The sequence below is a fragment of the Mytilus edulis genome, chromosome 6, assembly GCF_963676685.1.
Source record: "Mytilus edulis chromosome 6, xbMytEdul2.2, whole genome shotgun sequence".
In the NCBI taxonomy this organism is placed as follows: Eukaryota; Metazoa; Mollusca; class Bivalvia; order Mytilida; family Mytilidae; genus Mytilus; species Mytilus edulis.
The window spans coordinates 33,717,463-33,744,945 of NC_092349.1; the positions used below are offsets into that span (position 1 = coordinate 33,717,463).

The following is a 27,483-nucleotide window of genomic DNA, read 5'->3' on the forward strand; positions in this document are numbered from 1 at the left end:
TTTCATAATAGCTTTGAAGGCTCCTTTGATTGCATATAAAATTGATGTCAATAAATAAGAAAGTTGTTTCGTGGAGCACTTGGTAGACCCAGCAATACACCGTTTATTGTGAGAACATCGTTCGCAGGGAAGTATAATTGACAATGTTTAGGTCACCGGTAATGACGTGCCAGCCGGATTATATATGAGTCAATGTCCTTAATTGATTACCCAAACGCGTTAATGGTGAAGTCTTTTCCAGTAGCTCAGTCCATATCTTTAACCTCGTTATGTATGATGGACAGTTTATAAAAATTAATGAAGAAAAAAAAAACATATCTTGGCAAGGAATCAGAGCTTTGCATGAGGGACATAAATTACTTAATTTGAAATAGTTTACCAATTATATTTCATGTATTTGTAGCAAATTCAGAAAAAAATATTTATGCGATGAACATGCAAATGACCGTTTGCTTGTAATGTTTCCTTTTCATTTTTTCCCCTGCATCTTCCATACCTGCGCTGCATAAAAACTGGAATTTCAAAACACCTTGACATGACAACTTTTGTTATCAACAAAAGAAATTTAACATGTTAGTATTATTTTTATTCAATTTTTTTCAGAATTGCTTTATAATTCATGCATATTACAATGCAAAATGTCCATCGGGACAACTTTGGTATTTGAGAGCTCAATCGATATGTCTATCTGTGGAAAAATACACTTGTTTGTTCGATTCTATTAACAACATATATTCAGAAAGCTGTAGTGGACCCAGAACCGATCCACCCGGTAAGTGAAATAAGTTCCATTTATTTCAATAGTGCAATTTACGAAATGTGTATAATAAACTCATCATAGATACTAGGAATAAAATTTTACGCTTTCAAATTAACTTTTCGTCTCAAAGATGCTTTTAAAAATAAAAACGGTCTAAGTGACTACAAAACAATAGTTTAGAAATATGGGTGATGCATTGTAAATAATAAGGGAATCATTTGTTGCAATTCTGTTTTTATTCTGTAAAACATTCTAAAGGGAAACTTCTCGATAAATGATATCCAGTATAATATTTAGAAATTTATATTTCTATGCATGTTTTTGTGAACGTTTACTGTTTTACCAGAAAAGGAATTAATGAAGCTATGGCTATACCTATTAGTGACATGCAGATCATCACATTGTTAAATGTAAAATATTACTAAAAGTGTTCCACTTTCATTGCTAGTAAATAGCAGCAATGATATTTTCATCACATGTTATGAATTTCGACAACTTGCAACATCAACAGGAAGGTGTTAGATTTGTAAATACATTTTTACATTTCAGGAGACAAAACAGTGGTAAATAGTGGAAACTTTGATACAAAACCTTGCTCACCAGACCGATTGCAACCGTTTCCTTTTTCATCATCTCAAGGGAGCGACTGTATTTATAGGAAATCATTTTGCAGTGAGGAAGGGCAAATTGTTTATACTAATGGAACTACAAAAAATGACAGAAAATGTAGTTGTGACTACACAAAAAGTTTTCACTTTATTTCGACAAAAAGGAAAAACATATGTTCATGTGAACCAAGAAAGGAAGATTGTTCGTGCGTCATAAAACCCTGTAGTGAAGGAGAAATTTTGTCGCCAGGTTTGTCTTTTATATACTAGTTAAGTCGTAATGAATGCATTTAACAGATGTACATTAGGTATTTGAGTTGAGATAAAGATGATTAAGATCGGAATTTTAATAAGAATTAAATATACAAAAAAAGTTACAGATCAATGCTTCAGGATTCAAACAAATTAAACTGGTGTTATATAGATAATATGTTTCTGAAAAACAAAATAATAACTTATTTCTCTGATTTGAAGGTATACTTACAAGATCTTATTAAAATGTCGGTTGCAAAGGCATTTACTATTACTAAGGTTTCAATTAAATTCAGATCCATCCGCACAAAACAAATCTCCGTAGGTTTTTAATGTAGCAAAAATAGAAAAACTTGTAGTTAAGTTTAAAATATCGAACACAAATATTTTAAGAGGTACTTAAGTTGGAATTCCGTGACCGTGTTAGCAGTACAGTTATCAGCTGGTCAAGTCCTAACATTGTGGACAAAATGTGCATTCGAGCAACGTTTTTACAACATTCTGATATCATATTAATAACAAGTTCTTGTGTGTCTTATGAGTAGTAAATTCATTATCAGATTAACAAGAACAACATATCAAAATTTCAAATCAAGTTGAATTACCATGATAAATGAGTCTTTGTGTAGGGATAAAATTAATCTGGATGTTCGTATATACATATTTGTTATGTACAAGTTCACATAAATACACTTTCATTACATTACATTGTTACTATAGAGACATCCATTCTCTCTCACTAAATATCTCTAATACTCCCGCATATCTTTTAAATTATATCGTTATTTTGTAAAAAGTTTAGACCAACACACCTAAATTATTTCGGTTGCCTACACACCGCTCATTCGGACTTGCACCATGAAACTTTCCACCGATGTAGAAAATATTGTTTCATTAAGTAAATATAGTACAGAAATGATGCTTTGTACAGTAATAGTTAGTATTTTAACTACCAATGAAGAAATATTCCGAATATGGTGTGTTATAAATACTGCAGACAGGAGAAATTGGAAGAATGAAGACATATGCATGTCTGTGCTGATGTTTTTGAATGGCTTTCAAATAAACTCATCATAGATACCAGGACTAAATTTTGTATATATGCAAGACGCGCGTTTCGTCTACAAATATACATTAAGGTTTTGTGCCAAAGGTTTTTTCTTTTTCATTCAATGATGTATTATTCTTAGCATTTTCCCGTATATTCCCTATACTATGTTCGAAAACAAACTGTTCTGTACATATTAAATGATTTTACCAGGGGATGATATTGCTAGGTTCAATTCACATGTATTTACATTGATGTGACTTTAAGAACTTGTAATCAAACTCAAAAAGTCCATTTGTTCTAATATCAAATTATATTATATCAGGTATTTTTCATATACATACTATGTCTATATCACTTTCTATAAAGGATGAGGGACATTGCATTCGATGTCTAGTGTAGGACTGGTTCATGCCATTGAAAAAAAATTCTTGAATAGTCTTGACATGTTTTGTTGCACTATCATGTAACTCATCATTTTGCCAGAAAAGTCCATATCATATTTGGACACTTCATACTGGCCTTCTTTTTGCTAGACCCTTTCTATTGCAGTATTCGTTGTATTGATGGCTGTATCCCTATTGTGACAATTTCTTAATATGTCTGTTTTGTTCATGCATTATTATAGATATAATGGAGGCGACTGTCATACAATTGGGATGTTTAGCGCATTAGATCCAGGTTCAATACACCATTTTCTACATTTGAGAATGCCTGTACAAAGTCAGGAATACAGTTGTTGTCCTTTCTTTTGTTGTGTTTTATTATTTGATTTTGCCATTTGATTAGGGATTTTACGTTTTGAATTTTCCTCGGAGTTCAGTATTTTTGTTATTTTATTTTTTTCTTTATATGGTTTTGTCCTGTTTTATGCATGCAACATTTTCCTCTGAGACTTGAAGCAATAATCGATCAACTAGCTCTTTACTTTTTACGTAGGACTGAGACGTAGGCTGTTCATATTCTGTTTTTTAAACTACTAATGTATTAACGTTATTTCAATTCCGTTATCGCATTTAAAATAAAATCTTTGCTGCAGTTTTGAAACTTAAAAAAAAAAATTACTGGTGTTTACTATTGATATATGTTTTATTTCAGACTATCAATGTATCAAAAAAGACATTTCGCATGAAAAGTTTGTTTGTAAAGAAATTGATATTAAGTAAGTATTATTGGTACATCATGTTTTTCATTTTTCATATTTTATCTTATAACGAGAAAAGAAGGTTTAACTTTAAAATTATAAATAATCATTTATATGATGAACAAATTCTTATTACTACTATACGAACACCACTGCACATAGTGATTGTACTTTGTCATCTCATTTTGGTTGTTTCTTGGACGGTTGATCATAATGATGATAAAAACATTAAGTGTAAGCACATAGCAAGTTCATGATGAACAGCTGCAATTTAAAAGATATACTGATTGTACTGGGCATTGTTTACATTATATATAAATTGCAGACAGAAGTGAGTGTGATAATTGTGAGTTTTGTTTTATGTAAACATAAATATATTGTTGATAATTAAGCAATTATATCTAATTTTTACAAGTTGAAAATATTACTCGACTGAGGTCTGAATCATTCGAATCATTGGAAACAGTGTTAATTTGTTATAGATTAAAATTTTAGATCTGAACACTTTCTATTTTCATTATCGTTCAAGACATAATACTTGTTTTTTTATTCAACTCTTCTAATGTCAACATGTGATAAAACACATAAACATTCATTACAGTTTACCAGTTTTCTGTATGATCCAACAAGCGTACATTTTGATTTCTTGCTATTTATCGTCATATCATTTTCTTTACACCATTTAATAACATTGTCTAAGTCTTTGTTCAAACATATATTTAAATTTACAATAGATTTAGATGATAAATGTAAAGTTGTATCATCAGCATAAAGATCAGATTCTGTATATTATAAGGTTAATGGTAAGTCATTTATATAAATTAGGAACAATAAAGGTCCAAGTATAGAACCTTGAGGAACTCCAAAAGTTACAGTTTTATATTCTGATTCAGTGGTACCTAACTTAACTTTTTGCATTCTCTGAGAGAGGTACGATGAAAACCATTTTACAGAGTGGTCATCGCATTTGTATAATTTGAGTTTTGATAAAAGTATATTGTGATTTACCGTATCAAAAGCCTTCTTAAAATCTAAAAAGAGAATAGCGGTAAAATTTCCATTGTCCAATTCTTCTTGTCCGTTTATAAATTTTGAAATTATTATGAAACTAAGGTTTAAACTCCCTCAGACAAAGTTGGCTTTAGATGAATTTGGCTATTTATTTTAGGTATTTTTAACATATAGCTCTTCAACGACTTTCGGTACTTATACATCTTCGGATTTCAAATGTTTGGTTTGGCTTTGAGCGTTCCTGATGAAGGTAAATCCAGAAAAACGCTTCGGACGCAATAAATTATTAAACGTGTTGTTTTATATTTTTACATCACTGGGTCGATACCTCTGCTGGTGGACTATCAGTCCCCGAGGGTTTCATCAGCTCAGTAGTCAGTGCTTCGGTACTGACATGATTAAACAAACTTTACTAAAATTGTCCGTTTATAAATTTAGAAATTATTATGAAACTAAGGTTTAAACTCCCTCAGACAAAGTTGGCTTTAGATGAATTTGGCTATTTATTTTATGTATTTTTAACATATAGCTCTTCAACGACTTTCGGTACTTATACATCTTCGGATTTCAAATGTTTGGCTTTGAGCGTTCCTGATGAAGGTAAATCCAGAAAAACGCTTCGGACGCAATAAATTATTAAACGTGTTGTTTTATATTCTAACCATTTATCAATTATTTTAATGAGTGCTGTATGACAAGAATGTTTTTCTCTAAATCCAGACTGCTGTTGTATTAATAATTTGTGTGTGGTTAAGAATAAATATAGTTGTTTAAAGACAGTTTTTTTCAAATAACTTGGACACAGTTGGTAAAATTGAAATGGGTCTATAATTGTTTATGTGTGTTTTATCCCCTCCATTAAATATGGGAGCAACTTTAGCAGATTTTAATATATTAGGAAATATTCCTGTACCTAAACTAAGGTTTATTATGTGAGCAAGGGGTCTTGCTATCATCGACCTTGATAATTTTAAAATTCTTGGTCCAACTCCATCAGTTCCAGTTGATTTAGTTATGTCTAGATTTTTTAGACCTTGTAGAACCTCGTCATTTGTGACAGTATATAATGAGAATTTAGTATCATCAATTATTTTTGAATTGACATAGTTATTAATTTTCTCAGATTTAAAACTTTTGTGAGGATTTGATATAAGCTTCTCACCTACTGTGCTAAAATGATCATTTAAGCAGTTAGCAATATCATTTTTGTTTATAAGTACTTTTCCTTCGTGTGTTAAAATGCCAATTTCCTGTTTTGTTGTTGAATTCATATCCTTCAAAGAAGTTTACAGTTTTTATCGTTATCTATTGCATCCATAAAATATTTTGCTTTTGCAGAACGGATTAATTCACTAGTTTTTTTCCTATATTTTTTATAATTTTCAGTGTCTTTCTTTTTGTGAAAATAACCTCTTTGGAATTTTGATTTACCAATTTCATTAGTATACCATTCAGGTTGATATTTATTTTTTACACGTCTAGTAACAGCAGGTGCATGTTTATCTAATACATTGATAAGTAAGTAATACCACATGTCCATTGCTTCGTTTGGATCATTGATTTCCTGTATTATATCGAATGGTTGATTTGACAAATCCTGTAAAAACATTTCATCATTAAATGTTTTGAAGTTTCTGTATTTGATCTCAAAATGAGAATCTGATTTATCTTTAATAAGCTTTGCAAATTTGTTTACAGTACAGCTAACCGGATAATGATCACCTGGGGCGTATGATGGTACTATAATATTGATAAGACTTGTAGGATTTGTACTGTAAATATGATCAATTAAAGTGACACTAGTAGAAGTAACTCTAGTAGGGTCAACCACCATTTGATGAAGACCATATGTTGTAATAAAAGTTGATCATTTAGAAGGAAGAGGCTTCAAAAAATCAATATTAAAGTCGCCCATTAGCAATATATTATCATTTATAGATAAGCCTGTTACAACCTCATTTTCAAAATAAGTATACCAAGAGGTTTGGCTATTTGGTGGTCTGTATACAAAATATAATAAAAATGATTCTTTGTGTTTTGGAAAAATCTTAAACCAGACAGTTTCTATGTTTTCATTCTCTAATAATGTCATACTTTCATATTTAATATCATTTTGTATTTTCTCTTTCTTTTCTTTCATTGATATACCCTGGGATATTAATCTCATTAAAATCCCGCTTACATTTTTTAGTATTTAAAAACGTTTCACACATGCCAATGATATCTGGTTTTGGGTTTTTTCCAAGACTTTCACAATTAGATCTGATTTCATCAATCTTAGGTAAAATATGTTGTATATTATGACATGTTAATTTTATCCCCTTTTCTGAATGACCATATACATTATAACTACATGCAGGTATATTCTCTTGATCTGAATCATTTTGATCATTCTTGATAACGGATACTTCACTTTCATATTTATTACCATTTGTACAAGATTTACTATTATTTGTAGAAGGCCTCAAATTACAAATACAATCTAAATTATCATTTTGACAGAAATCACATAAAATAGAATAGAGTATATCGAAGTTATTGTGTACATAAATATCATTGGCTTGATCTTCTTTGCCATCATTTCACATAAAAGTTTTATTCCAGCAGTTAGGTTCTTTATGTCCTAGACCATTACACCAGAAACATTTGATCCTTTTATCAAATTTGCAGTTTGAAAGTGTGTGGTTTTTTTCACCACAATTATAGCAGTAGGGTTCCCACGCATCTGCATCATTTGTTTGATAAGACCTACTTGACAGATTGACACTAGCGCTCCTAATTTTTATCACTCTGTTGATGTTATCAATTAATTTCTCTGTCCCAGCCGGTGTGAGATGAACACCATCAGTACTAATTAACCCTGGTACAATTTCTCCATTTCTCAAAACAAAGTTATCCATATGGCTGATAAATTTTAAGTTTTCCTCTTTACTTATTTCAATTAATGTATTGTTAATATGGTTCAAATTCGTTTTCGACCTTGGCAAGCAGCCTCCAATAATGATATTACTGATACCATTCATTCGCGCAATTTGAATAACATTTTTGTATTTGCTTTTGAATACTTCTTCTCCCAATTTTGCATCATTTCCACCAAATTGTAGTATAATTGTTGAAAAAATCTCCGCAATATTTTCTCAAAACCATAAACGGTAGCACCCCGATTTGTGTTGACGCATACATTTTCTTTCAAATTAGTTGTTTTAATGCCTTTAGTTTATTGAACTTCCCAAAAGTTATCAGATGATATGCTTGTTTGATTGCTGCGTAATTTGAGCTTAAGTTTTTGTCTAAGTAATGTCTTGGACTCGCTTATATGGTCTTTATCAACTGTGATAGACTTTTGCTCAATAATAGGAGTCGACGATGACAAAACTCCACTGTTAAAGATAAGATAAATAGTTAGAACCTGAGAGTTAAATATCTTGAACCTAAATTGACAAGTTTTACTATCTATGACGTAACACATATAGACTGTCTTCAAAAAAATATCCTTTGCTTTATGAAATGTACTGCACTTGCATAATAACCTCTCCGTATGCTAATTCGCTTACAGCTTTTCCGTTATTTAATTATCGTTACCATGACACCTCTTGTAAGGATTCGGCAACCTAACAACAAAAGTGCGAGAGAACACAGCGATGGACAAAACAGTAAACAAACGTGAAAGTACGTCATATAATTCGAAAATGTGTAACGTCACGAAAATAAATAACGAAATTAACTTTTTCAAAGGATTGCAGCAAATATATACTGCAATATATACTGCTAAGTATAATTGATATTGATAATTATGCATATCAAATACACTTTGTAGATCAATTGAACTGAAAAATTAATTGAAAATGAAAATTTGTGTCTTCTTAGAGAGCTATGGATAAATTCGATGTTGGATACATTGAACATATAACTAAAAAGAAAACAAGCACTTATATTTAAATAAAACAAATCATCTGCGAAACAGAAAACTTGCTTTAACCAACAAGTTAAGTAACAAAGTAACAAATTAAATTAGTTGAGATAAAATATAAGTGACTAACACTGTTTTAGATAATATTCAATTTGGAGGATTTATTCAAAGTACAGCTAGTTAAACTATCAATTGTTTGTAATGGATTTACGGAATTAATAAAATCCTCAAAAAAGATGAAAAACATTTACGTTTTAGTTCACTTTGTTTACGATTAAGATACTTATTACCTCAAATGCCCAAAATACTTTGAATGCATGTCAACATAAATTACTGAATACAAGCATGACAATGAAACACCAACAAAAATTCTCTGCCACAAATCCAAGGTGAATATTTTGATTCCCTATAAACACAAAGAAACTGTTTGGCGGAATCCTTGATATGTTCTGTTACATAACAATCTACAAATAGAAACAGCATGTTAAAGATACTTAAACAATGTGAAAACACAAATACAAAAAAAAAAAGTCGAAAAACAAAGTAAACTTCTTACAATTAAACGTGTGCTAATGTAGTTGCTGTCCTATCCCTGATTATATTGCTAAACGCCAAACCAAATAATGAATATTGTAACACAATCTATGTAATATACGACGCATTTACAGCTTTACACGTTTGTTATAACAACAGCTGCTTGCAAAACACAGTGAACTGTTTAGAAACATCAAGACTTTATGATGGGAATATTCTGTGGTACGGTGTCAACAAGACATCGATGAACAGCTTGCAAAAGGTACAGCAGCTCGTCTAATCACCAGGACATGCTAGCATGGACATATCACGCCGGTACTTGCCAACTTAAATTGGTAATCCCTCCAATACAGACAACAATACAAAATACTAACTTATGGGTACTGTGCTTGGCATCAGGAACTAGTCAAATTATACGTGCCACATCGATATCTTCGTTCAAGCTCCACTTTTTACTCACCGTAACCAAAGTGCAGACGGAGACGTATGGCGAAAGACAAGTTAATTTGGTCAGCGGTATTTCTTTGGAACAATCTCCCGAACAGTTTAAGACAATGCCATATGGTGCTTAAACTCTCAGCTTAAAACTCATTTTATGGCATTTCGTTTTAATCAGATTTTATTTATCGACTTGAAGGTTTTTTTCTTTGTTTTGTATCTACCTTTATCTGCTACATTTTGTTTACATGCTTTAAGACAAGATTGTTGATTTTTGATATTTTGTTTTAATATTTATTTTTATATATACCTTTTGTATGGTCGGTATTTCTGTTGTTTTTTCATAAAAGACATCTGAAACAGTGTATGGTTTTATGTTTCAGGCAGTGATTTATTTTATGTACCCTGCTGATACGAATTGTAAATCTTTGTTTAAAATATTGTTTAAGCTTCATAATGGATTGCTGAAAAGGTAACTTATATGAAATATACTATGTCTGCTGTATGGTCGGGTTGTTGTTGCTTTGGCACATTCCCCATTTCCTTTCTCAATTTTATGAACAACACAAAATTATTGAAACCAGTTGTCCTTTTATTAGAGTGTATATCCTTTGGTATCTCTCAACTCTGCTTTTCTAGCTTATATCTAATTACAACGATTCGTTGCTGATATCATGAATTACAAACTTATGCAAAAAGATTTGTTAATAATATATTAGCACAAACCTGCCTAAACGATCGAATGTAGTTTGTCCCCACTAATTACTAATTTGCTCATAACATATTAAGGTGGCGTAGACTTCAATCCTAACTTAATAAAGCGAATTTCAAGGTAAATAACTATTTACTTCGTCGTTTCTGTCCGTATTATCATTTAAGGAAGTTTGCTGCTCAGTTTCAAAATAAATAGCTTTCCATAACACTAGTATATATTGATAGGGGATTAATTGAGGAATAAAAAAGCCAAAAAAATAGAAGTCAATGTGCTTGTTTTCGAGATATAAGCCATTGGAAATTTGGCGGGAAAATGTTCTTTCTTAAATTTTCGTAGCGTTATCATTGACAAGTTAAATTTCTCAAAAACTATTGAAAAAATAAATAAGATTTTATAAGACTTTTACAAATGGCTTATAATTATAAATGTTTAAGATTTATTAAAAGAAAAATTTGGGTCCATGGGCAAAATTTTTTAAGACATTCAAATGGATAAAACCAGAGGATTTCGAAAATCTGACAAAATTTCCAAAACATGACAAGCAAACATCCTTAAAATAGAAAGTTTCCCACGAAAATGGTATCATTCAATTTTATCATGATCATATATTTAAGAAAGTTCACAACATTTTTTTTTTCAAGAACAGACTTTCAAATATGCGGTCAGCAAATGGTCAGATAACGCATAAAAACCGCATAAAAACTTCGTTGTTAAAAAAAGTATAACACATTTAACAAATAATTATGTTTTGCAGTCAAACGACAGAACGTACACTTCATGAGGTACAAGATAGTTACACAAGTAAACCGATAACAAGAGAAAAAGGTACATTTAACAAACCGACAAGTAGTTGTAGATTCGATAGTTGGATTACCCTGTTTTTTTTATTGTAACAAAATATTAGTCTAAGATGCATGATTTTTTTATTAGTTGTTAGGAGCTTTGAACTAGTTGTCATGTATCTGCAAATACTTTCAGATCATTACTTGGTGTCTTTTGGTGGTTGGGATACACAAGTACTCAGTCACGTTCACTCTGCGTTTTTGTTATATTAGATGTATTTCTATTTGTATCCATCTGATCATAATAAGCTAAGCCTTTTTCAACTGATTTTTGTACTGTTACACCCCTGTCCCAGATTGAGGGAGATTTGAGTCCCGCTTACATGTTTAACACCGCCACATTATGTATGTATGTGCCTGTCCCAAGTCAAGAGCCTGTAAATCATTTTTTGGTGGTTACATATTAGTTTTTTTTTTAATTTTTTGTACATCAACTAGGCCGTTATGTTTTTTCGTTTGAATTGTTTTACATTTGTCATTTCGGGGCCTTTAATAGATGATTATGCGGTATGGGCTTTGTTCATTATTGATGGCCGTACGGTAACCTATAATTGTTATCATTATTTCGATTTTAGTTATTCGGAAAGGAAGGATTGACAAATGAACAAATTTTCTTTTTTAATATGAAAATATAAAGTACTTTCAATTGTACCAAATAGTATTTACTACTTAAGAAACTATGAAACAATGTCTTACATTATTTAAAAACTTGTTTATATCTCAAATGTTGCATTCTTTCAACTATTTTGCATTTTATTTCTTTATTCACTAGACATTATTTTCTTTTTACTAATATACATGTATACATATGTTTTTTATCAAATAAAATAGTTTTTAGTCTTTGTGTCAACCAAATACATAAAGAAAGATAAAAAACGTACAAATAAACAATGTTCTTTAAGTTTTTCTTTCATTAAGTTAAAAACTGCCTTATACATGATATGGATTTGTACATTACACTATTTCAATATTTGTGTTTGATGGGTATGTTTTATATTTAGTTTATTAAAATCATAAATGTTTATATTTTTTATTTGTGTGCTCGCTACTCTTATTATTCATCCATCGGAATGTAAATTGCGTTTTACAACAACGTGAAAGCGAAACCTTTTTGTTTTCAATTTTACTTCTTCTAGTTATTGATGGATTCAAAGAGGATTTGCGTCAATTTAACTCGCTCATCAACTACCATCGATAAATAATGTGTACTATATATCTTTCAAAATGAAATTGCTGTTGAAGCAAATAACTTTTTTTCTAAATAATTTCGTATAATATTAATTTAGATATAGAAAAAAGTCCACTTTTTGTGCTGACATGAATTATCATTGATATGGTTATATTTATAAATTAACTGTTTATAAAATTTTGAATTGTTTTAAATATTAAGGCTTTTCTACCTCAAGAATAGATTACCTCAGCTGCATATGGCAAAACTTTTAGGAATTTTGGTCCTCAATGCTCTTCAACATCGTACTTTATTTGGCCTTTTTAATTTTTTTTGGATTCGAGAGTCACTGATGAGTCTTTTGTAGACGAAACGCGCGTCTGGCGTATATACAAAATTTAGTCCTGGTATCTATTATAAGTTTATTTATCCATATGAAGGTACATGTACAGATAGTTTTTTTTATCGCTGCAAAAATTCGTAGTTAAATACTTTTTTAAAAATCTTTTGTTTGAAGTCCTTTATATGTAAAAAAAACCATTCGAGATATAAAGCAGTCTTTCGTGTTGAAGTGGTATTTTTAATCCTGTTTAATGGATGCAATTGACGATTTTAAAGGTGTAATAATTTCTACCTAATTGACCCTTATGGCTAATATTTCACTTCACAAGACCAATAGACAATGATAGATGTGGTCCAAGAGTACAAAAAACTGTAATTAAAACATTATAAATGACGACCGACCAATATCGATCTATAAACGAAAGAAGGATTCGAAGTTTGATATCAAGTTCACATTTTTTAGTTCGACATTCTTAATAATGATTTTTACATTCAATAGCATTATTGTTTGATGCCGTGTCTCCTGGAGCAACACCATATTTCTCTCAAATGAAAAACTAAGTATCGGGCGTCTACAACGTATAAAATTACCATGTGCTAATGATATATTGACGTGTTTGGTTGCGCTTGTCGTCATTTATTTAATACCTGTACTGTCTTATGATCTGTAATTACACCGATCGTAACCTTATCCCGATTCATAAATTTTCAAGACATTCGCATAGCTGGTGATGCATGCATATCAGTAGTCGCTTATTCTGTAGAAACATCCGGTCTCACTCATTTTGGAGTTCCTTAAGTTTTTATTTGTAATCTTATGTAGTATCGTATTGGTCTGTGTACAAGATTTAAGAATCGGTAAACCATGTCCATTAATGTTGTATATGGTTAAATAGACTATATTTGTATAAAACCAATGAGCTTTAGCTGGAAGTTTAAATTAAACTTCATTAAGTGTGAAGGTCTCTAAATATATTTCAGCTATATCTATGTTGAATACCCGAACTGTTGGAGAAAGAAGATTTCTTCAGAAAGCACTTGATTGAAACAAAACATGATCAGATAAAAATTGACTTGACCCTCAGTTGCAGATAATTTGCCATATATATGGATAACAGAAAATCAGCCATTGATTATGAACAAGACAAAATTTAACGGATAAAGATTCGTAAAATTCTTCCATAGATTAGTGATGGCACGACGTAAAATTTACCATATATTAGAAATCTGCTATATATTTTGAACCCACCATTTATGTGATTCCTTCTTTTATGTTCTTAATTCCAGTAATAGAAAATCTAAAAATACGTGAATAAACAAATGTATTTTTGTTTCTGATTATCCATTTTTTAACAATGAAAGGTAACGATTTAAATGTTGTCTTCTACTGTGGATCTTTATTATTCGTTGGATACCAATTCTCGTGGGTTTCGTGGGTAGAGATGAACCACACTTTCAAATGTTGATGGAATAACATATTTTCAATAGGCTTTGTATACAGATATTGGCAAAACCATGAAATCAAATATCAACGAAAATGATACCCATAAAAAATAAATAAATCCACAGTACTTTTATATCTTAAAACCTATGTTTGGAAATACACGTATTGTACATACAATGTAATCATTATTATTTATTTCTATTTCTAAACAGAGATACTGATAAAAATAGCTTTGTTTATTTTAACTGCAATTTTTATATTTGGTAAGTACATGTTACTGTTAAACATGTTAAATGAAGAATTTGTAAATGTACTTTATACATGAACGAATGTTCGCCGAAATAAACACTCCTTTTTGGGAAATGTGATTTCTTTGCTTAAAACTATCTTTTCAAATAACATGAATAAAGATTATTAAGGTAATACCTAACACTACAAGGAGATATAGTATAGTTAAGTAAATAGTAAGCTTCCCAATGATCAAAATAACTGTTTGTCAAACTGCTTAAAACTTTTGAAATTTTTCTGATGAAATGGTTGGTTCAAATTTTCTTAAAAATTATATTTTTGTCCAAGGGTCTAAGTAAATATTTTGTAAAAAAAAGATGGCAAAATTCAACGAGCCAAATTAGTTTTAGTCAAGGAGTTGGGAACTACCTTAAGTTCTCATACAAAATATAGTTATGATAATTGCAGAATAGACGTATGATCCAGATCATATAGTTTTAATTTGTTACATGTTTTTTTTAATTATTATCCGTATTTTGTCTTCCTCAGGCAAATACAAATGTTGTAAGATTAAACATATTTCATTCTTACTACACAACATTTTGTTAATATCTTATTTCAATAGTGAGTATAAATGATTTCGCACAGCCTTATATTTGCAAACATCCTCTTTCGTACCAATGTTATTAATACCAATATGTCATAACTATTATCCGAATCAATGTGGTAATTGGTAATTTCCATTGAAAAACATTTCTAATTCATTGAGTCTTGACTCTAAGCAGTAATACTAACGGTAAAGATAATTTTATGCTATTGTGAGCACAATCTATCGTCTAATTTTGAGGTTATCACAATTATGTGTATCTTAATCCTACAGCTCGAATGGTTGGACGACGTTATCACCAATGTTAGCTCAGTAATCACTGATTTGATATTGAAATTACATTTAACATATTTTTAATTATATCTCTCAGACATACATACAGATTTTAATACGACATTACGGTTCCAACTGCTTCAGGTCATGTTAACCTTTTGATATTCTTTTTTATGTCTCTTTCTGTCATATAGCTCTCAAAGGTCCATGTATTCATAAATCAATGACTTTCAAATGTTTGGGTTTGAGCTTTCCTACTTACTGTTGTCACAGAAAAGCACTTTAAACGTGCAGTCATTTTAAAGTGTTACTTTCATTTCGTGGTTAATACATAATCAATAATGGAAAATAAAAAAGAAGATGTGGTATGATTACCAATGAGACAACTATCCACAAAAGACCAAAATGACACAGACATTAACAACTATAGGTCACCGTACGGTCTTCAACAATGAGCAAAGCCCATCCCGCATAATCAGCTGTAAAAGGTCCCGATAAGACAATGTTAAACAACTTGAACGAGAAAACTAATGGCCTTAATTATGTAAAAAAAAAAATGAACGAAAAACAGACGACAACCACTGAATTACAGGCTTCTGACTTGGGACAGGCACATACATAATGTGGCGGGGTTTAACATGTTAGCGGGATCCCAACCTCCCCTAGCCTTCGACAGTGGTATAAAAGTACAACATAAGAACGAACTATACAAATCAGTTGAAAGAGGCTTAACTTGTCAGATGGACAAAAATTCAAGTGGACGTGGCCCGGTACTTATACATCCCCACACAAAAAGACAAAATAAACAGATCTGAGAGTACTCGCAGTTATCTGATAGCTAGTTCAAAGCCACTAACAACTAATAAGAAAATCATGCAACTAAGACTAAACTATCAATCCGTACACATCCAACATCCAATGGATTTAGTGTAAAGACGTCATAAACAGCCAGAGAAAAACATGACCTTGTGCAATGCCAAGTTACAGGTATCGACAGATTGTAGATCCATGAATATGTATATGCATATAACATACTAGTAATATTTAGTTAGGTTTTACTGATAACAAAATCAATATTTATACCAATAAAAACAATATTCAATGATCTTATTACAGTGTTGAATAGGTAACCTTTTAGAATAAGTTTATTCAAAGGAGCGACAAGTTTACATGGATCATTTCTAAATTTTCGGGCACGGTTAACAACATTTCCGTCAAAATGAGGATGTGCTAATCCGTTTGAAATAAGTTTTCTACAGGTACAATCAAACTTCAAAATCTTTATATCTATGGAAAAATTAAGTAAAAGGTTTTAAGTAATTTATGGTGACGATATCCTTGGTTTAATAATTTACCAGTAATACGTTCGTTAAAATCAAACACGTCACAACAGACACGGGCATAGCGAACGAGTTGTGAAATATAAACACCAAAGGAACATCGCCATCTAAAAATGGAAAATTAACCATAAATCGTCTCTTTTGTCGCAAATTTTAGTGTGGAGTTTCCCGTTTAAAACCGAAATATCTAAATCTAGGAAAGGACAGTTATTACCGAATAAATTTGATTTATTTTAAGTAAGTTCCTTGGGGTAAATTTCCGCAGTATATTGAGAAAATCTTTATTATTTAACGAAAAAATATCATCAAGATAACGGTAATTGAATTTATCAATTAAATGCAATTTCGACGGGTCTTTACTGAGTTTAGTCATGAACTGTGATTCGTAACAGTACAAAAACATGTCTGCTATTAAAGGGGCACAATTAGTGCCCATGGGGATACCTACAACCTGTCGATAAACTTTGTTGCCGAAACGTACATAAATAGTATCAAGGAGAAAATAAACAGCTTCAATCATCTCATCACACCTCCAGTAAAGTTGTTTTTCCTTCATCATATATTTTTACAATAATCTCTTCTCTTTCCTATGTAAAAAAAGGTCAATTGGAATATTAATAGCCGTGTGGAATTTAAACGTGTTCGAATGACTGACTTAAACTTTCAGCGTTTTCTTTCGGAAATTTGGTAAACGTTGGACACGTTAATCAATTAACCTATTTCAAGGATTTATTTTAAATGCGTTTTATTAATTAATTGTTTTATTTTACATTTCATATTTCAGTTTTCATTATTTGGTTCCTTGTGCATGGCAAACCACAAAAGATTGAAAAATTGTTAAACAGAGGTATTTGTTTTGTTTTTTTAAACAAATTGTCAATTATCATGATTATAACATCTTTTTTTTTAAATTTTTTCTGAATATGTTTAGCTTCAAGATTATTACTACTAACCAGGATAAACCAAACTCAATTGGGAATTAATATAATTTCATCATCAATCTTCAGAAGACTTATGAGTTTCGCAGCGCGTTTCCTACATTAAAGACAAAGACGTAATTATCTATGTACTCAAACTCCATAAAACTTTGAATTTGTATGTTGATCACACTATTTCAGCTTTTAATATCCATAATTTACCTGAAAATCTAATATATTCCCTCGAACTGTCACAAGAAATAGTCCCGAAAAATAACAGGCCCGTTTTATGTTTCTTTGAAATTTACACCAAATTGAAGGGCTAGATTATTTTTCCCTTTTTTGAATAACTAAAGTACATCAGTACCATTATCAACAAGTTAAATGTCTGTTGAAAGTAGACCTCGTGACAAAAAATATATTCTCACATCGTTAACTTTAAATGTTTGCTAAGCAAGTGATTGTTTATCAAGCCCTAATAGTTCTCCAAAAATAAAAATAAAACTTAAACGCATGCGTTTACCATCATAACTTTATATATACAAGCAAGATGCTGTATCATGAGTCCCGAATGGATTAGTCCAGCGGATATCAGAATAATTGATCACTTTATGGTAAAAGCATGAAACTTGGCATAGTGAAAAATTAAAGGGTATAGACAAAATTAAGATAAGGAGCCACGACAAAAAAATCCAATATGGCCGCCAAATTCAAGAGCGCCGACATAAGTATAACATCATTCACTTGATGAAGTCTTCCAATTCTAATGTGTTTCGTTCGAAGATGTCAGAAACTTAAGGAAATACAATTAAGATATGTGATTTATTATTTTTTAAACCTTATAGTACAGAAATCATCAAAATGGCGTCCAAATTCAAAATGGCGCGTTAAAATGTCTAAGTTTAACAGTATTTGAATGTATACACCATCATTGTGTGATAGAAAGTTACCAAAGCCGTGTAACTGATCATTTGATATCGACAAAGGCCGTCAATGTACCATTAATACCTGGGTACATAGATAATATTTTCAAAATGTCGGCAATATTCAAAATGGCGCCGTTTAACATGTCAAATTTTTTTTAATATGGTATTAAATGATGAAAACTTATGGATCCAAATGAAGGAAAATCAAAATAACGCACAGTCTCAATCAGTTTCTCTTTCACAGTCAGGTGAGCAGTTGCATAATGCTGTGCATTTTAATGCTGCTTTCGAGCATTTACATGCTCTTCGACATCCTTTCTTCCAGCCACAGTGGATGAGCTCTAGGCATGACATTGAAGCTTCAGCAAGCATAGACCAGAATGGTACCCAAGTACCATCAAGTTTTTGCCAACCAAATAAATCTGGTGATGGCATATACTTGGATTTGCAACTAAACCATTTTCCCAAATAACACTACCTTGGTAAACTGCACGTTTCGTATGTTGAAGAAGTGCATCTTTTATTGGAGGAATATTGTCAATTGTTCTTGTCTTCTGTGTGAATAACATTTTTCTTAACTCATTCACCGTATTAGCTGTACTAGACCGATCATACAAAAGAACAACATACCGTTCCATTACTTTCAACAATTTCCACTTCATTGGGATTCTCAATAACCTGCAGAAATGCTTCTGACAACTCCTCATATACGGACCATGTGTCCCAAGATAATTTCTTACCTTTCCCAGAAAAAACTGAGACTGTCACAACCGAAAAAGGCATAGAAAAGTGGAAAGACTTTCGATTTCAATGGTCCTATATATATAGCTAGAGCAAGGCACAATCCATGAACTGAAATATATCGAAAGTTCTTTTCAGTGCCAAAACCTATTCACAGCTGTTCAGTTTGCAGTCTGTTGAAACAAGAGACAGACAAGACAACAACATCTGTGTCAACTGTTTTGATCAGTATTCTGCTGTGGCCTTTCTGGGAAGCATCTAAGGAATGCAACAACATTCTAGTATCAGCTTCCACGTGTGAACATGGGCTTAACAATTCATAGCTGTGTTCTGCAGTATTTCCAAGGGCGTTGTTCTTGTCAGTTACTACGATCTCATTGTCGATACCAGAACTGGTTATTTTATCAGCGATAAAATGAAAAAACTCAATTTTATTTTCGTCTAGGCGCACGAATTCCTGCAAATTTCCTGGTACATTCGTTTTCACCTTTCTCACGTTTTCCTCGAGTAGACGCTTTTAAGCTATTGTCATTGTAGGTGTCAAATACAATGTCAATGCTTTGTACATCTTTTCAAATATTCTGAATATACGGTATAAACACTTTTTAAGTGTACTCATTAAATGATTTGATATTAACAGGCTTGAGCATATAAACAACTGCAGTTCCATCAAGAATAATAGAAGACACTACAGGTTTAACATATTTTGGAGGGGATAACCTCTCCAGACACTTCGACAGAATGTCAGCTTTTGTTCCTAGACGTATAGTACCATTTTGACTAAGCGATGGAGGGAAAGCATGATTCTCATGTCTGAAGAAGTCGTCAAGGTTTCCATCTCTTGATTGACAAGCAATATACAATCTTGAAAATAAAGAACAATTACTTTTCAAAGCCATTAGCTTGTGATCTGTCGCAGACGTTTTCTTTGCAGGAGGTGGTGTTTGAAAAATAGGTAACTTATTCCTCTTTATTTTATAAAAGACAGACGTTGTTCTATCAACAAGGTGTTCTTTCATATACTTTTCAAACTGTTCTTGTTCCAATGATTCTATTGTGTTAAAGGTTTTAACAACTGATATGTCAACAATGTTCTTCGAATCTAAAACTAGCAAATCCTTACTTGTCTCTAAAAACGGATTTCCAAGATCATCAATTACATCATACAAAGACACAATGTCATTTCGAAAAGATTCTTGAAAGGATATTGTTTGTTCATGGTGAAGTTTATATAGTTAGTTTCTGTGTGTGTTACATTTTAATGTTGTGTTTCCGTTGTGTCGTTTGTTTTCTCTTATTTTTGAATGTGAATTCACATTACTATAAGACGTGTCATGGTACTTATCTATCATTTCATGTATTTGGTTTTGATGTTATATTTGTTATTCTCATGAGATTTTAATAAATGCTTAGTCCGTTCCTGTGTGTGTGTGTGTGTGTTACATTTTAATGTTGTGCCGTTGTTCTTCTCTTATATTTAATGCGTTTCCCTCAGTTTTATATTTAGTTTGTTACCCCGATTTTGTTTTTTGTCCATGGATTTATGAGTTTTTAACAGCGGTATACTACTGTTGCCTTTATTTATTAGTTTCGTTAGTGTTCACAAAGCATTCAGTGATATTTTCAAATTCTCTTACCAACCTAGCCATTTCAGGCCCAGCAACCATCCATCTACGAAGCGCTCCTGGATTTTCAGTCAATCCAACAGCACCACCATCTGCTTTAACACACGCATTATTTTGTTCGTGAGTTTGATCAATAGTTATACAGGAAAAATTCTTCTCGGTCTTCTTGACAACAAAGTTGCCGGCAAGGAATGCTTTTGGTTTCTGAATTCGTTTTTGGTAACTGAAGCATATCACGCAGATGAATTGGCAGCGATCGTAAATGGTTATTGTGATCATCCAAGGCAAAGAACCAAGGAATGGTCTTTGAGAGAGCTTCAATATACACATTTATAATAAAAAGTTAGCCTCACGTATAGACCTTATAAATATTAATACTGTCAATTCAAATCGGAGAGGTATATACCAAAATTTAAAATGAGGAGATTCTTTAGATCGTCCCAAACATCATTCTTCAAATTTTAAGATAACCTCATCATCCCTCAAAACATGTGTGTATTGTCATCAAGCGTTTGACAAAAGACGGTAAAGTGCACATGCTGTAACTTGGTGTACTCTACGTGTTTTTTTGTAACATGAGAAAAGCCTTTAGGAATGAATCAGCTGTACCTGGTGATGTAACCTGTGCATTTATTAACACACTAGTCCATCCACTATCTTCAATCAACTACCAAGTGCTTTGAACGCATCCATTTCTATGTGCAGGCCACCGAACATCATTACAGTTTCACTGTATTAGTTTTGCTACTGTGAAAAGGGGTTGGTCAAAAGCAACAACTGGAGTTTGGCCTGGATGTAGCTTTCTTACAGCGCTACGAATAATGTTCAATGAGTGTCGTATCATTTCATTTTGCTTGCTCAAGAAACAGAGGTAGAAGGGCAGACACTGCTGGTAATTTATTCCCATCTGACAGTACTGCAGCATGATAGGCGGACCATGAATATTTGTACCCACTTCTGCCCTAACTCTTAAATTGTCTGCAACATGTTTCAGCCATTTGAATTCCCCTTTTAATGCAACTGGGAATGAGGACATATCAATTGAAAGTTCTCCTTCAACTATTGGAATATCTGGTTCGTTGACTCTTAGTACAGCTGGTGGTAGATTTGAATAACTCACTGGTAAAAGAGAAACTATATCAACATAGTTTCAGATTGGTCAAATGCTTGAACAACGCCTTGAACATCCTCTGAAATATGTTGGAATAAAGATATACCTGAACCATGGAATGAATCTTTTGACGATATACTGCTTGGATTGTGATCAATGTTGTCTACAGCAGATGAAGTGAATACATTTTACAAGATTGGTAGGGCAAACAATTCCGTCTTAAACTTAACGACGACAAGCATCATTGACCATTGAAGTAGAAATTTCTAACACTCGGTCGTAGGAGACATAGAGTCCGAGTTTGAAGAAAGTATCTACTAGATCACGTTTTCTAGTCTTACAGTGGATCATGACTCCAACTGGAGGTTCATGATCTTTCATGTGACGGTTGGATAGTTTCTTTGTACAACTATACATCAGAAGCTGTGCTATTGTTAATGTCGACTGAAAATAGGAACGGTCCTGAATGTTGAGTCCAAACTGAATCATACTGATTAAAGAAAGCAATGACTAGGGTACAGACGCTTCCTGACATCCCTTTGGGAAGGTTCCTTTGAATTCTGAATTTGATGCGAAAAATATGTTTACGAACAAACGTAGCTGCTTTTGATATGTTGACAAACTCATTATCAAAGTCTTCTTAGCAGACTCTCTTCAATGCAGGACCAATGCCATCTTTGAAAGCAAGAATGTGTTCACGGCCTTGTTTGTAAGCTTCTAAGTCAGGGAAATGATATACAATTCTGACTTTAAGGTAGCACAATACAAAGATTTTTCATCCCCAATCAGACATCTTTAAACTGATGTAATTCCACTCATCCTTCTTTAAATTTAAAAAATGAGGAACCAAAAGAAAGAAGAATGATTAATCTTTTTAATTGTGATAATTTCATTATGACATAATTATTACATAATTAATTGTTATGTAATAAGTTGCTATCTTGTGATGTCCATACTTGAATGAATTTAGCTTCTTTGTTATGCATAGAATCCCGAAATATTTATAGATTCTTGCACAGCACAGTTTGACCTCCAAAACTGTGTCTCAGATTTTTCCTATTGTATTTCATTCTCTCATAAATCTTCAATGAAGTTTGCAACACCAATTCATAAGAGATCACTAAATTCAATGTGGTATAAAATTTGTTCTACTGATGTTTTTGGAAATCTGAGACACAGTTTTGGAGGTCAAGCTGTGTTGTACAAGAATCTATAAAATATTTTGGGATGCTATAAATAACAAAGAAGCTAAATTCATTCAAGTATGGACATCACAATATAGCAACTAATTACATAACAATTGATTATGTAATAATTATGTCATGAACTATTAACTCGAGATGAAACATTTGCACCTAGACACGTTATTCTTTCCGTATAAAGTTTACATAGATCTGAAAATTTGTAAACACTATAATTATGATCTCACCGCACGACCTTGTTTCATTCATATAAGAGACTAGTTCTGAAAATGCAAGCCATGGATTTGCCTTTCTTTCTTAGATTCGATACTATCATTTTTCATTTCAATTCGAGATGCACGATTATATAAGGAAACTAAACATTTAAATCACCAGCACTTAACTTTGCAAGCAATATTGTGTCATTTAATTTTACTGCACATTCTCTTACACATGTATCTTGTCTAAACTTGGAGGACTCGTGAAGGCCTTCTTGGCCATTTTCATTAAAGAAAAAGTACACAGACGGGTTACTGTTGGACTGAACGGAAAAGCTATGATAATGTCTAGTTTTCTTTTTAGGTGTGGTGGCTTCATCTATTCTCTCATGTGATGTTCGTTTTTCTGCTCTATTCAACTTTGTCTTGTTCAGTTTTAAGTTGCAAGATTTGTGCCAACAGGCCTTGTGATCAAGGAAAGACTGTGCTATTCCAGATACCTCATCTAATTTTTCAATACACACATTAATGCCTTCGGGCATCAATCGTAATGCATGAAACTTCTTAATAATCTCAGCTAAAGATTGATAACCAGCCCCAACATTGAGACGTTTAGAATCAAATGGGCAGATCAGTTTGTCACGTACCGGGGGAACGCAACTGCGTTACTCTGGGTTTCGTACCAGAGTCGTTTCTCTGGATACAGTCAAGGCTCAAGAATTGGTAGCGTTATTTTATCAACTGAATATTCGGATTCTCTTTCTATTGATGCTGGGCGTCAAAATTAAGTAGGCTTTGGTATCAGACGAATAAAGCCAAGGATGATAATTATATTGACATCCCGGTATAATGCTTTATTTAATATCTGGATATACTTTTGCTTAGCCAGTGCTTTCTAAAAGCAACGAATTATTAATTATATACTGAGCCAGTGCTTTACTTGAAGCCACTGCTTTATATCTACTTTATTTGGGCCAGTGCGTGTGTTGGACTGTTTAATTGGTCTGAGTTACTTCTTTGCTCTTATTCAATGCTTCCCCGTCTGGAAATGCTTTACCTTGTATACCGCCAATGCTTCTCTCTGAAGCCACTGCTTCTTCAGCAGCTATACTTAATTAATCACTTGGCTCCTTATTCAGGACCACTGCTTATAATTCTAATTCAGAACTATAGATTAATCTCACCTTTCTTCTGTCTCTTCTTAACAATTCAACTGCTCAGCTTGAATTCCAAACCCAGAACAAACTGAACTGTGAAAACCTTGGTATATATAGTAAATTGTAGACTCGTCCATACAATAGACTATTCCAAAAACGACTTTATCACTAAAACGTTTTACAACACCTAATCATATATGATATAACAAAGCACTATTGTGACGGTTATATACTTTGTAACAACTGATCATGATCGTGGGAATTCCGGATTTGTAGGTCAATTCCTGACCCCAAAACATTTACTACTCACCCAGTAAAATGTAAACAAATCAAAAGTGAAAGTAAAACAATGTGTAAATAAATGAAGGGAATGAATGATATTTCTTTCTGTTGGACTTTACAATTGAATTATAAAATAAGCAAGAACCAGGTAAGTTTGCAAATTCATCACATTACCCACGCCTCTAAGAAATGCGTCCCGGCATTTAACAAAATCAATTGAGCACGTCTACACCAAGTGGACATTTTTCAGTCCCAAACTCTATCCGGGTATTGCCTCGAGCCATGTCATTCAAAAACCACAATTCTAAATATCATTAAACAACTGTTACTTCTTCAGTAACTTATCACTTAAACAACTGTTACTTATTCAGTAACTAACCACTAGAACAACTCGTAGATGTATAATCTACCCGACATGACAAGATTCCCACTCAACTGTTTACTATTACTTAACATGGGCATCAACTTTAGAAGTTAACTTTATCCTAAGAACCCTTAAATCTGTATTTCAAATATGCATGCTGACAGATTTTTGAACAAGTTATTTTGACCATGAAAACCAACAAGCCAAATAGTACATTTGAAAACCACCGAAAACATCACAAAGCCAAAACATGGTATGAAATAATTTTGCCTAACAACCGGCCACTTATGGACCACTCAAAGAGCTTGTTGAAAGGGACCTTTTACGTGGACCTCGGATTTAACGTCCCCATCCGACGGACATCATTATTATATATAATGTATACAAAGAAACAAGGCATTATATATCAACAACAAAACACACAAGTTTTCATAATTCTTGGAAATCTTTTTCCTTCAACAAGTAACAAAATATCTGTATTGTCTGTTCTTCACGAACCTTCACTTGTATATAAATCACACTATAAAGCTATCATAGTACGTATCTCGTCGTACTGATCACTGAATAATTCTTTCAAGCCTACCTGGCTATGGTATTTGTATGCTTATTATTTCAAATGTCACTTCATCTTTTCCAGATTTCAGTTTCCTCTACATCTTTTCCGTTTTCCTTGTATCTTCTAACCACTCTTCTTTCAACCAGCATCAATCCAGAGGTAGCTACTGGCCTGACAACCTGTGCTGGTACAAGGCTTGGGATGGTTCCAGTCGTAGTTGTCGTAACAGTTCTTAAGTCCATAGGCGGGGACGAGAACAACGGTGGTGATGGGTTTGACACGGAACTGTCATCTGAATCAGTATCCATTATTCTCGGTATTAGAAACGAGCTTGACACAGGAGGTACCACTATAGTTGCAGTTGTGGTTTGTAACCTAGGCAATGCAAATCTCTTGGCTAATGGCTGTGGCCCTAACGAACTCTTTAGGGTATCTAGTAGTCTCTTCTTTGAAGAATTAGCCACCGGTATAGGAGACGTGCTCTTCCTGACTACTCTGCCTTTGATTAGTGATCCTGTAACCATCACTGATGTACCTGTTGTGCTTTTCGTGGATTTTGTAGGTTCTCCAAGGACATCCGATAGGGTGCCTGGATTTTGTTTCTCCCATTCACTATCGGTATCATCAATGGTTGACAAGGAGGCTGCATGTCTCCTCCTCTGGTGCCTCGTAAAATCACTCTCTCTGCTTGTTGCATACGGACACCAATCACATAAGTACTCTTCTTCTGAAGACCTTTTCTTTGCACATCCTTTAACATGACCCTCCAATTCCTTCTCTGTTTGGAACCGTATTTTGGCAAACAGGGCACCTCCATCTTTCCCGTGGTGTCTTCTTTGTATTAGCCATCTGTAATATAAGAGAACTCATTGTAAATATATACATGTATATACAAAATTAAGTGTTATGTACAGTTATACTTTCTATAAAATTGAGAATGAAAATGGGGAATGTGTCAAAGAGACAACAACCCGTCCAAATAAAAAACAACAGCAGAGGGTCACCAACAGTCTTCAATGTAGCGAGAAATTCCCGCACCCGGAGGCGTCCTTCAGCTGGCCCCTAAACAAATATATACTAGTCCAGTGATAATGAACGCCATACTAATTTCCAAATGGTACACAAGAAACTAAAATTAAAATAATACAAGACTAACAAAGGCCAGAGGCTCCTGACTTGGGACAGGCGCAAAAATGCGGCGGGGTTAAACATGTTTGTGAGATCTCAACCCTCCCCCTATACCTCTAACCAATGTAGAAAAGTAAACGCATAACAATACGCACATTAAAATTCAGTTCAAGAGAAGTCCGAGTCTGATGTCAGAAGATGTAACTAAAGAAAATAAACAAAATGACAATAATACATAAATAACAACAGACTACTAGCAGTTAACTGACATGCCAGCTCCAGACTTCAATTAAACTGACTGAAAGATTATGAACATCAGGCACTCGTTTCATTCATTCATCATTTTTATTTATATTTTCTTTTACTTTAATCTTGAACATAATCATTTAACCAAGTGGGAGGCTTCCTTTCCCTTCTTAATCTTGGTAAATTAATGTGTTCGTCTTGTTCAATGGTCTCATATCTATTCTCAAAATCAAATTCAATTGGGGCACTTTCGTCAACAACTTGGGCTTGATCGTTCATTTCGGATACCTGATTTGACGGCTCGAGCCCTTGTAAACGCTCACCTAATAATGGTTCACCTAACAACCGTTGATCCTTGCATCGTCTC

At 32.7% G+C, this 27,483-nt stretch overlaps 2 long non-coding RNA genes across 2 annotated transcripts in view; both read left to right on the forward strand.

The window, feature by feature from the left end:
* Positions 1 to 608: 608 nt before the first annotated feature.
* LOC139527554 (uncharacterized) lies at positions 609 to 11,254 on the forward strand. The gene is made up of 4 exons (XR_011665378.1): positions 609 to 772; positions 1,310 to 1,618; positions 3,767 to 3,830; positions 11,175 to 11,254. It is a non-coding gene; the product is annotated as an uncharacterized lncRNA (long non-coding RNA).
* A 2,746-nt stretch (positions 11,255 to 14,000) lies between these two features.
* The window catches only part of LOC139527555 (uncharacterized), a 31,078-nt gene continuing 17,595 nt past the window's right edge, over positions 14,001 to 27,483 (forward strand). Inside the window, exons 1-2 of the long non-coding RNA XR_011665379.1 lie at positions 14,001 to 14,479; positions 17,449 to 17,511. This is a non-coding gene — a long non-coding RNA (uncharacterized lncRNA). The remainder of the gene's footprint in view (positions 14,480 to 17,448; positions 17,512 to 27,483) is intronic.